Here is a 12532-nt window from a genome sequence, read left to right on the forward strand (position 1 = left end):
GAGTTTCTAGTCTAGCGGTGAGGCGATTAGTGTTTTACATGTGGTGATGACAGCCCAGATGAAGGGTGACTCACCTGGACTTTTGCTTTGGAAGAAAGAGTTACAAAAGGAGGCTGTTGTTGTACCCACCCACTGAGAAATTTAAATCCAGGTATGTCAGCACAAACTCCTGGAAGTTGCAAGTGACTGGTTGGTGAAGGTTGACATCTGGCCCAGCCTTCCCGGGCAGCTCCTGACAAATGGTGTCTAGTTACATGGAGACCAGCCCCCCTGGCAGGGGGCTGAGCCGGGCTGGCCTGGCTGTGTGGGTTATCTGTGGCACCTCCTTCCTCACAGACTAGCAGACCCTAGAGGGAGGGAACAGAGAAGATAGCCCACCCGTGTTAGAAGCAGAGCAGGGGAGGGGTGGACCCTGCCCATGTCAAGCACCCTTGCCCTCTGCCCTCTGGAAGGGATGCGAGAGGGTTACACTGCCCCTACCTGGGACCCCACTGTAGAGACTTCCCTTAATGGGAACAAGAGGCTTCCCAGATTTCATGTGAATCAGAGACCTGGGAGGGTGGGTGTTGAGCCCCGACTCTAGGGGTGAAGGAGGAGAGGAGGAAGGAGGGAGCCCAGGGGAAATCATCTTAGTGGAAAGGCTGTGGGGGAGGTTGGGGAAGAGAGGTTTGTGCTGGTCACCTGGGCCCACAGCACAGCCTGAATTCTATCAAAAAAGGACTACTTCAGGCACAATGGAAGTTGTGTGTGTGTGCACATCTGCGTGTAAATAGACATCTGAGTCACAAAGATGATCTCGTTGGGAGCCCAGACTGCCTTTAGCAGGAAACAACCAATACCTAGTAAGTAGTAGTTACCTCTAGCCTCAGGGGGTGAAGCTGAATTTTGACTCCAGCCAAGATAAAACAAATCTGGCTCCTTCAACTAAGACGACCTCTGAGTTTGGGGATTTATTATGAGGGGAGAGCCCCTACAGAGAGAAGAAAATGCTTTCAAGTGATAGGTGAGTGGGAGGCTGATTTGAATAATAATTTTACCCCAAGCTGGTGAAGCAGAATATCCTCGCATCTTGGAGGGGGTAGTAAGTCAGAAACGTGTTACTGTCCCCACTCCTCGTTTGTACTCCTACGGGGTACAGTCTGGGAAATATGGGTCACACTGACTAGTTTCTCTTTTTGAAGTGCCTTGTCTACCCTTGGTGGACCTTAAATCATCCTGTCTTCATCTTTTAATATAGAGCACCGCCACTAAGTGTTTGCAGTACCTTATTACATCTTCACTATTGCAGCCCTAAATCAAATCAGATCTGCAAGCCTGTCCCACAGGCCAAATGGAATTCAGCCAAGGATCAGATCTAGCCTTCAAAAAGGACCTCTTCTTTTCTCTTCACTGCCACTTCTTTATGTTCTATTTGCATTTTACCCAAACCTGACCATGCGTTTTAAGTGGGAAGAGAGTTTCCCTTAACTCCCTATTTCACCATCGCTAAATTTAACCTCCGATGTAAAGTCTCAAGTTCTTTGCCCTAAAAATAGCTCAGGGCTGAAATGAGAGCAGAAGTGAGGATCAGTGTCAGCTGTGGTGTCATCAGAAACCACTGATGTTAAAGGCCAATAAAACTCCCCTTGTCCTACCCCATCTTGGCCTTTGCATCCACCCTGTGGGGGGCGAGGTCCAGACACACCACTGCTCTTCCCAACCAGAATTAACCCACATTTATGAACACCAGAGAGCACAGTCTCAGTGGGGGCACTACTCACCCCCTCAAATGTTTTGGAAATTTTGGCCAATTTTCCCTTGGAATTTTGACCTTATACAAATTTTTTGGAAAAGAAAACAAATATTAATGATAGGCTTCCTGTCAATAAACTCAATGCAATGTGCCTTATCCACTTTTAGTAAAAATGCTAAGTTTATGCTAAATATACCCTGTTGAAATAAAACCTTAAGTTCCAGCAATTAAAAGAGCATATCAAAGTCTTTTTGTTCATTTTCACAAAGCTGGAATTTCCAGCATTCTTAAACTACACACACACACACACACAAACAGACACACACACACACACATCATTTAAAGAAACTGAGGAAGAAAGAAAGAGAAAGGAAGGAAGGAAGGAAGGAAGAGAGAGAGAGAGAAAGAAAAAAAGAAAGAAAGAAAAAGAAAGAAAGAAAGAGAAAAAAAGAAAGAAAAAGAAAGAAAGAAAGAAAGAAAGAAAGAAAGAAAGAAAGAAAGAAAGAAAGAAAGAAAGAAAGAAAGAAAGAAAGAAAGAAAGAAAGAAAAAGAAAAACTGAGGAACAAGTGGGCTGCATTAGAATTCCCTACACTGGCATTCAGTAGGGCTTATGATATAGACTTAATGGGGCCAAGGGGGAGTCTGGATTTTGTTTTTAAACTTACTACCCATTGATATTTTAGTTCTATGTCCTCTATTTTGCCCAGCAGTATCATTTCGAGATGGTACATTAAAGGCACAGTTCTTGGTCATGACTTCAGCCTAAGTGTTCATTTGACACACTGATGGCTCTGGAGAACTCTTATTTAGCCAATTTGTCAATAGTCAACAACAAACAACCTAAACTATCTACTCTTCCCCTGATCTAAGTCACTGTCGTGCCAGATGGTGACCCCATGGCACCCCTGCTCTCTCAGCCTGGAGGCTGGCATTGGGGAAGCTACCGTGCTTCTTCACAGCGGTAATGTTCTGGAGTTCTGAGCTAGGATGATGCGTAGAGGTGAACTGATGCTGCTGCTTCACCTTGGGTTCACAGATGCCAGCTGCCAAAAACAGCTCTTCATGTTTATTTTCAAAACCTACCGTGTTTGCCAATACAAAAAAATGGAGGTACAGAAAGATTAATGTCATAAGTTGGACCTTTTAAAAACTGCACTCTGCAAAACTAGAGTAATTTTTGGCTGAATTTCCGAGAGCCATGCAAATATTCTAACTGTTGTTAGTGAACCTCCTGATTAGTCATGTGGATGATTTAAGGGAAAAATACATGAGGCTGTATTCTCACCTTCTATAGTTTTTAAAAACTGATAGAGCAATAAGTTAAATTAACTAAAGGAGACATACAGTTTCATTTTTTACACTGTAAAGTTGTCATGGGTGTGGCTTTCTTGAATCTTTCACCCCACACACACACACACACACACACACACACACACACACACACACACACACACACACACAGGCCAGTCCAGCTTAAAGGTCCATCCTCGGCTCCTTCCCTCCCGAGGTGCAGGCCTGGCGTAGGCTCAGTGGACCCTCCATGGAGAGGAAATGGACAGACACGCGAGGACTCGTCTGTGCTTTCACTTTTGCCCTTCTTCCCTTTTCTGCTTTTAGGTTCTCTTTGGTCTGGCAGGGAGCCGGTGGACGATCTACAGGAAAGGGGAAGGATGTTCTATGTAACAGGGCACGGGTATAGTCCTACGCAGGGGCCCTGAGGTCCTCCTCCCACCCCTACCCCCCAGGCAGTGCACTGACCTGGGCATTCTGACTTCTCTCTTTCCCTCTTAGCCCCTGGTTACCCGGAAGACAGCTCAGAGGAGCTCCCCACATCTCTCATGGCCCCGCAGGAGACTGCAAGGTACCCTTGAGTTTGTTAAGCCCTTGTTTATCTGTACTCCATGGAGGCAGGGGATTTGAGCCAGTTAGTTAATCAGTCAGACTAAATAAAGACACAAGGCAGACATGATAAAAGCCATTGTGCATCATTAAGGGCTTAACCAAATTACATGCACCAGAGATGAATGTTTGCTTGATGATGGAACTCCCCAGGCCAGATTGCTCAGAATAAATTCCATCAACAAAATCACAGAGTATAAATGATGTGTTATAGACAACACCCCAGCTGAAAAAGCCAAGCTCTTAAAGTTTATGTCAGTGTTTAGAAACCAAGGATGCATCTGCCCCCCCAACCACAAAGTTATAAATGGTGATTTGGTCAACAGGCCTTTTCTACGGAAGCCAGTTTAACCCCTAAGGTGGCCAAAGGACCACTGGAGGCTGAGTTCTGGGTTGGAAGTGGGGAACCGTGGCTTCTGTGTTGAGGAGGGGAAAGAGTGCTCTTCCCCTTTCCTGTGTCCAAGGCCAGGCCTAATAGCCCTCCTCCTCCTCAGAGTTCCCCTCCTCCTGGCGTCTGAACCTTCATTTGCCTGAAGCCCTTGCGCTTGACCTGGGTCAGCCTGACTCATCAGTGCACCCAAATCACCAACCTCCTTCTCCACCTCTTTACTCACTGAGATGAACAGGAAAGCAAATAGAATTAATGCGTTCAAACTAACATTTGATTTTCTCGTGGCCCTCTCCTTTCTAGGAATGCTTAGGTCTTTGGAAAAGGATGCTCTGTGTTTAGGATTTCACCTGGCTGCAGGAGTCTGGAGGATCAAACAGGGTACAAGATAATAATAGAGCTATTATTCTCAAAGACTGCCTCAGGCTGTAATTACCCCTCTTTCTCAACTGCCTTTTAGCCTCCTGGGGCAAAACAAGCCACTTCTGGCAACACAGCAGCACACTACTGCCCACCGCCACACCCCGCTTCCATCCCACCTGTCTGATTTTTCTAAGGCAAGACCCATCATTTCACCTCTGGTATTATCGTTCTTCTGTGTCAATACTGACTTTCGTAATAGATGTGTGTTGCTTTTGGCAGTCTACTATCCTTTTACTTTCTTGGGGCAAAACCGCTCATTTGGAAGAATCACCTCTCTCCTGCTGGATATATTCAAATGGGATGTATTTAAATGGTGGTCATCCTTTCTCTGGCCAATGGCTGGGCAAACTATCCCTGCTAGGATAACTGCTGTCCTTCTCCTTGAACTTAGTGACGAACAGAAAATGATTGGGCTGGTTCATCCTTTCTAGTGAAGATGTCCAGACAAGACCATTTAGTCATCCCTGCCACTGAGGCCTTCTGGAGGTGCCTGGGCCTGACTATTCTGAATCTGCCCTACATCCTGCTGAAAGAATCCCTTTTGTTCAGGTTGACCAGTGTTTGTTTCAGTTGCTTGACACAAAGAACCCTGACTGACACAGCTCTCCTCTCCCTTTCATGCTCTATGTGTACCATGAACTTGGGACAGGATCTCAAAAGAATGACATACTTCTTATTCCACTGAGGTACCTCACTCCTATCCCAAATCTTACCCTAATACCCCACCCCATGGCCAAACTTAGGAAGTCTTTGGCCCCTTTGGTGTTCTGTTGTTTGGTTTCTAAAGGTCTGCTGGAAGGTCAGAGAAGCCTGGTCTGCCTCCTCCCTGTGAACAGTGAGGAGGGTCTTCCCTTGCCTCTCACCCATCTCGGAAACCAGTCTCCCCACATTCTAGTCAATTCCAGCCAGCTATACTTCCCATAATTACTTAGCAGATCTTACTGCATTTGTCTGCAAAGCTTTGGTTATACTTGTTCACCCAAAAGAATATGTTATTGGCTGAATCCCCAACCAGTATAATAAAATGAATTGAAAAAGTATAGGGCAAGTGGGGTGCTGTTTTGCATTCGTTTCCCAATGAAGCCAAAGACAAAAGGATTTGGAGATGCCACAAGATTCAAATAAGTGCAAGTTTCATTTGTCCATAAACATGCTTGCCAGTAACCTGCCACTCATTCACTATATTCATCTTACAAATGACACTATCTATGCTTTTTGAAACTACTGTCAACTACCTAGAATTCCTGGGTGAGCTTAAGGTGCTTCCTTACCAGAGTGTCTTGTGGTAACAGGCTGGAAATGCTGGGATGCAAAACCAGCTCTAGCTCTAAGAGAGTGTAGGGTGCAGTCAAGAGTCAAATCCAGACAGTCTGATTTTAGGGCTACACTGTCTCTCCAAGAATGGAGGGACTGGGTGTTTTCATACTGAACTTTGTCAGCTTAATGTAGGAGGCTGCCAATGTGACCCAAATTCTCTATTCTTCAGCAAAAGTAACTATAAAGTATAACAAAATATTTCTAAATTTCTAAAATGGGGAAAAATGTTTTTGGGTGGGCTCTGTGATAGGTGGTCTCCAAAGATGGCCCAAATCAACTGTGCATCCCAGTTTTCATGCCCTTGTGTAGTTTCCTCCCCTTGAATCCGGGCTGGCCTTAAGACTTGCTTCTTTTAACTTGCAAACTTAGTGCATGTGTAAATCCTGAAGCTACTTCATAAGGAGCCTTATAGCTTCTATGAGGCTCTCTTGAAATGCTCACTCTGAGGAAGCCAGACACAATGTAAGAAGTCTGACCACTGTGAGACAGCCACGCTGGAAGGAAGCCCAAGTCAGTCACACAGAGAGACCATACGGAGAGAGACAAACAGACCAACACCTGGCCAGCCTTAAGCTCTTCCACTCCTCCCAACTGAGACACGGGAGTGTCTAGTTTTCAGGGGACTCCAGGCCCAGGTGCCATCTGATTGCAATCATGTGAGAGACCCCAAGTGTAAGTGGCCAGGTGAGCTCAGTCAGCCACAGGACCAGAGGGAGAATAATAACTGTAGTTTTAAGCTACTTAGCTTTAGCATAGTTTGTTGTACAGCAGTAGATATCTGGAACAGATGCTGAATGGAAGAGGACAAACAAATGTTGAGCTTTTACTTTGTGGCAGACCCTGTGCTACTTTCTTTACATAAATCACCGGGTGAAAAGTATCAACATGGAATGTTGGCCGATTTTCTACCATATCATTCTCCCATATCAACAAGGAAAAAGCCCATAATTTCCAGCTTCATTTAAACCTCCTTGTCTGCCAACCTTATTGCCCCAAACAAACCACAAGTCTTTTTCAAAATGGTTTCTCTAAACTTGTGATGCAGAATGGCCAGAGAAGCAAAGAGTTGGAGAGACTGGAGTTAAAGAGAAATAACTTTTCAAAAGAAGTTAAGTCACCTCTGTAATAAAGTCTGGGAAAGAGATGAATTGGACAGGTGAGAGGTGAAGTTGGAGGGACAGAAAAAGTAAGGAGAAGTGGAGAATGTTCTTGGTGGTAAATGAGGAACTCCAGACACTGAGGACACAAGTGAATTAGGTAGAAGAATCAAGCAGCTATGAGAAAAGCTGCGATCAGTTACGACTGGATTCTCTTTAACACTGAGAAACTTGAATAAAATTGGAATTGCTTTTCCATGATATTTAGCCTGTAAATCCTGTTTCCTCTGGAACGAACCACATGGGTTATAGCTTCAATTATGCCTTCATGTGTCATCTCATTTAATTCTTTCTAGAATCTCACGAGGCATGTATTATAGTCCTTGTTTTATAGATTCAGAAACTAAGGCTCAGAGAGGTTACGTGACTTGTTTAAGGTGATACGGTAGGAAGCAGTAAGGCCGACTTTTACATCCAGCCCCATTGACTCCAAAGGCTATGGTTTTCCACCTCACCAGTCTGGAGTCAGCTCCTTAACACGTAACCTCTCTTCATAATACTATCCTTTCTTCTGCTCCTGAACCCTCTTTATCACACATCATGGCAGTGTCACTGGGGATCCTGAGAGGGGTATGAAAGTGGGGAAGATAAGGCAGTAAATATTTGTACTTGTAGGTTAGCTATTTTAAAAATCAGAGGCAGTCCATACTTCACTGTATTTTGTTAATGTACCACACCCTGAGTTTCTTAACAGTTTCTAAAAACAGTTTTTAAAAATGGCACACGAGTATCAGATAATGTAATTTCTTAGAACTTGAGTGTCCTTTATCATTTCAACTCTGTTGTGATCTATTGAGCTTTAAAGCAACTAATTTGACAGAATTTACACAGAAGATAACATCCTAAGGCCATCTTGGAATGATATCTTTTAACAATAAAGGATGCTTCTGTGTATTATAAAGCCATATACAAAATACTCGACAAGAAAAGGAGACTGGGTTCTGATTCTTTCTCTCTCTTTTTGATGCCAGCAGTTGCTTGCTAATCTTTCCTGATCAGCTTTTTTATCTATATTCCTTTTTAAAAGGGAACAAAACCATTTAGCATTCCCCTGGCACATTTGTGTCATAATGTAGGTATGCTTTGGGGAAAGAAATGAGACATATTAGTCTGTTAGATGATTCAAAACATTTATCCTGAACTTCCATGATAAAAAAAAAAAAAAAAAGATGGTGTTGCTTCTTAGTGATATCATGAATTTCCTATTTAAAATGTAAAATTATGATATCTGGAATATACTCTTTAAACAGGAGCATGTATATAAAAGCATCTCCTTAATCACACATAAATGTACTTCCTGGTGTCATGACATTCACCTTTTGGCAGTTTTCACCTCCAGCAGAGCAGAGGCTGGGAGAAAGCAGGGAATTTCAAACCAGCCAATCTGACAACATAACAGTCTTGATTTTCTAATTAAAGATCTGGCAGGAATGCTAAAATAAGAATTGGCAGTTATCTGTGGATTTTAACTATTCGTATTTTCTCACGCCTGTTTCTAAAATTTCCTGACAGATGTCAGTATTTAAAAAAAAAAAAAAAGTAAGAGAGGTGGGACAGAGAGTACCAGTAGGATAAGCATGGGCTCAGCTTGACCTGGGTTTAAACCCTGGATCTATCATTCGCTAGGTGAGTGAGGTTGGGAAATTTCCTTAATGTCTCTGAGATTCTGTTTCCCTGCCTAAAAAATGGAGGAAATAACACCAACTGCAGGTGCTGTTGTGCGGGTTCAAATGACACAATGGGTAACAGTCTATGTCTGGCCCTGAGACATACACAGTAGGAGGACAAGAAGCCACGAGTTCCCCTCCTCATAACTTCATAATTAGAAGGGAAGAGAGGGTAGCAATTCTATCCTGCAGGCTTAAGGAGCATATCTATGCTTATTATTTTCTTAGATTTACTAGTAAATGATCATCTTCAAGTGCACGAAAGTGCACTGGGCTTGAAGGCAGAGGCCAACATTTAATTTCAGGGTCCAGTTGGGACTCCTTGATTTTTCTAGACATTAGTCATCACAGGAAAGAAAATACAAATGGCAACATTCAGCTCCAAACCACTTATAGGGTTGCTGCAAATATTAATAAGCAATTAATCACCTTTAAATGCTTTGGAGAACTGTTCTGCAAAATAAAAAATATTTATCATTATGCATACAGAAAAAAAGGTGTATTTGTAAAGTGTGAAATTTCTTATGAAACAGTCCACTGAAGCCTAAAATACTGTTACAATCGTATTGAGACAGGAGGGAAGGGAGCAGGGCATAACCTTTAAAAGAATGACACAGCCCGTGAGGATACAACATAAACTGGTTAGAACCAGCTAGGCCTCAGATGGTGGAAGATTTGACTTCCAGGAGACTTTGAGCCTCATTACACACTCGTTATAATACATTAGCTAAATGACACATCCACAGGTGCCAGGACAGTTCTGATGCTGACCATAAAAGGCCAAAAAGTGGGTGGTGGCCCAATTCCTAGAAATCCCTGCCTCTTCCCCAAAATAGTTGGAATAATCTACCCACTTATTAGCCTATGAAATTACCCAGCCCATGAAAACTAACTACCCACTGTTTCAGGGCTGCTCTCACCTTCTGAGATGGACCACAATCTGTCTGTGGAATGTGTATCTCTCTAAATCAACTTGCTTTCACTTTACTATGGCTCTCTCTTGACGTCCTTCCTGCGTCCAAGGGCCCTCACTTGGCAGCCCACCCCAGGGATTCACCCGAGACCTGGCACATGACTACCCTCTCGCACCGCATATTCTTGCATCACTGTTGTCCAGTGGCGTTTGACACAGGGCCACAACCTCCTGAGAAAACAGTTGCATTAGAAAGAGGAAACAATTTCAAAGTGAGTGTATACTTTGTGGTGGTTACACTGTTTGCTGTTGGGAATCAGCTTCTTTTGCTCATTCAAACTGTTAAGCTTACTGAGGATTGTTCTCTGCTTTGACCACAGGACGGCATGAAAGACAGCTTTTATTCTTCTTGCCCATTTAGGACAATTTTCAACATTTTCACAGAGCTGTGTTGCTATGTGAGAGCCAACCTGCTGTGGTTCAGTCTTACAGGCAGCAGGGTGGGGAGGCATGGAGCCAAGCAGATTTGAATTCCCAACAGTATCCACTGCCTATGAGCTGTGTGGTCTCAGGCAAGTCACTGAGCCACTCTGAGCCTGTTTCATTAACTGCAAAATGGAGATAACAGTACAACATCTTGCAGGAGTCTTGCAAAATGAAAGTTTTAGACACATAAAGATATAAAATACCGTGCTTGACATATAATGGGTCCTCATAAATGTTTAGGGGTACAAAGAATAGTGACTCATAAATATTGTTCATGAAATTTAAAAAATCCAAACATAAAATATGCTAATGTTAACCCACCCACATCATGGATGATTGGTTTGGATTCAGGATTAGATCTGAAACATCTTTTAAAACATATGCAGAGCAGATAAATTAATATTCACATGCCTTGAGAATCTTAAGTTTTCTGTTTCCTCACTTCTGGTATAAAATTCATAACGCAGTGTAAGTTTTCTGTATGCTCCCTTTTCTTTTCCTTCTATTTACTATTAATGAACAAATAAACCCACAGCGTTTTCTACCCTATTGGTAATTAAAGCTGTAGGGGGATGGAGCAATAAAAATGAAACATTAACTCTAGTTATGAGAGGGAAGCCAGAATCTAGGAGATGATATGGTGAAGCTTCCAGAAGTCACTTAGGCTATTGATGTTGCTGTGGTGTCACTGCATGGTTATTTACTGGGCATTAAGCAAAAAAAAAAAAAAAAAAAAGATGGCATAGCTATCTCACCCTTTTGCTAAATGAAAATCAGAGAAATTATCTAGGGTATTCAGCTATCCTCTGAAGAATGCAACTATTTCTTAATTACCCAACTAGAAAACTCACGTGCCTCTGGAGAATTCTTAGGAAACGTTATAGAGAGCTCATGCGAACTGCAGCCTCTGGTGGTAAAGGCCCCAGTGTGACTCTCCCACATGAAATCAGCTCTCAGGTCCTGATGCAGCCGGTTCTCCCTTCCCGGCATCTCCTCCTTCCTGGCCCTTTCTACTGTCACTAATCTAGAAACCTGCCCACCTGGCCTATGTGCTCAATCTCTCCCCACTTCCACCAATCACGCACTCTGCTGCCAGTCATCTTCCAAAAGAACAGGTCTAAACGGCTAGTCTTTTGCTCAGACACTATCAGGGCCTCCCCACATTCTACACGAGGTCCAGACTCCTTCAAACAACATTTAAGGCCTTCCATGATTTGACTTTACGTTGAAACTTCATCTTCTAGGTTTCTGTTACCACAGCCCCAATTCCTTAACCTCATGCATTCCCTTAACAAACATCTAAAAAGTGCTGCAGATCAAGCACTGGATGGAGGAACAAGACACAGTCTCTGCTTCCAGGGAGCTCAGAGTCTGGAGATGGGTTAAACATTCACAAAAAGTTACTGAATGATGTGCTGCTATATTTATTTACCAGAGACCCAATGAATATTTCACAAGTACCTGTGATGTGCCACGAGGCTCGTGGTGGCCGGAGTGTCTAGTTTCCCAGAGTCAGCCAAAGCTCTAAAGAGGAAGAGGCAGTACCTGAATCATGAGAGATGAGCAGATGGCCTCCAAGTGGGGGAATTTCAGGCAAGGACAAAGTCCATATTCAGAAAACAAGGGCCTGCGGGTGGGGGCAGAGCACACGGGATCTTGCCGGGACGGTTCTTGGGGCTAGAGCACAACTTTAACAACGTGCAGGACTTGTTTGAGAACTTCTTTTCTTGCCCCAAATCCTGTGCACACACGCTCTATGTCTGCTGAGTTCTATTCATCCTTCATGCTCACCTTGGGGGTCACCTCTCCAGAGAGGCCTTTCCTGTTAGTCCAGTCTCCCGTCACGTACTCTAATAATATCTCGCCCTTTTTCTAACACAAATAATTGTAAGAAGATAATTATTTAGGTAATTATTTAAGATCGATCTCTCCTTCTCCCCCGATTCAAACTTTAAGTGCAGTGAGGGCAGACTTACACCTGCCAGTTTACACTGCCTCCCCCAGCACAGTTTCAGATATGTCTTAAATGACCTAAAATACATATTTTTGAATTAATAATGATATGTATTTATGGTCATTTTTCCTTTTTGCAGCATGACTGTATTACTCTCAATGTTGGGCAGAACATTCCAGAATGTATTCTCTAATTTCATTGAGACTGTTCCTCACTTTGCCTGATGGCCAACAACACGTGTAGGACTCCTTTGTCCTTACCTTGCACCCCCACATCAACAGACACTCAAACACACACTCATACACTCATATCCTGCTATTCATTTTTATACTTGCCTCCAGAAGCCAGCAGTTGTGTCAACGGATGATGACCTCAAATTAGGAAATCCTATTCCAGCTGAATCTTGAATATTTGTTCTATAAATTCAGCAATGCAAGGGCAGACTTTATACTTGGAAACATTCAGAATTGCTTTGGTTCCAAAAAGAAAAGTAACACCAAAATCCTTTAAAACATTAAATATAGAGAGTAACTATGAATATCAATCTCTTGATGTTTCATAATTCACCCAGATTCACAGCTTCAACTATCATGTA

The sequence above is a fragment of the Hippopotamus amphibius genome, chromosome 11 (assembly GCF_030028045.1).
Source record: "Hippopotamus amphibius kiboko isolate mHipAmp2 chromosome 11, mHipAmp2.hap2, whole genome shotgun sequence".
NCBI lineage: Eukaryota > Metazoa > Chordata > Mammalia > Artiodactyla > Hippopotamidae > Hippopotamus > Hippopotamus amphibius.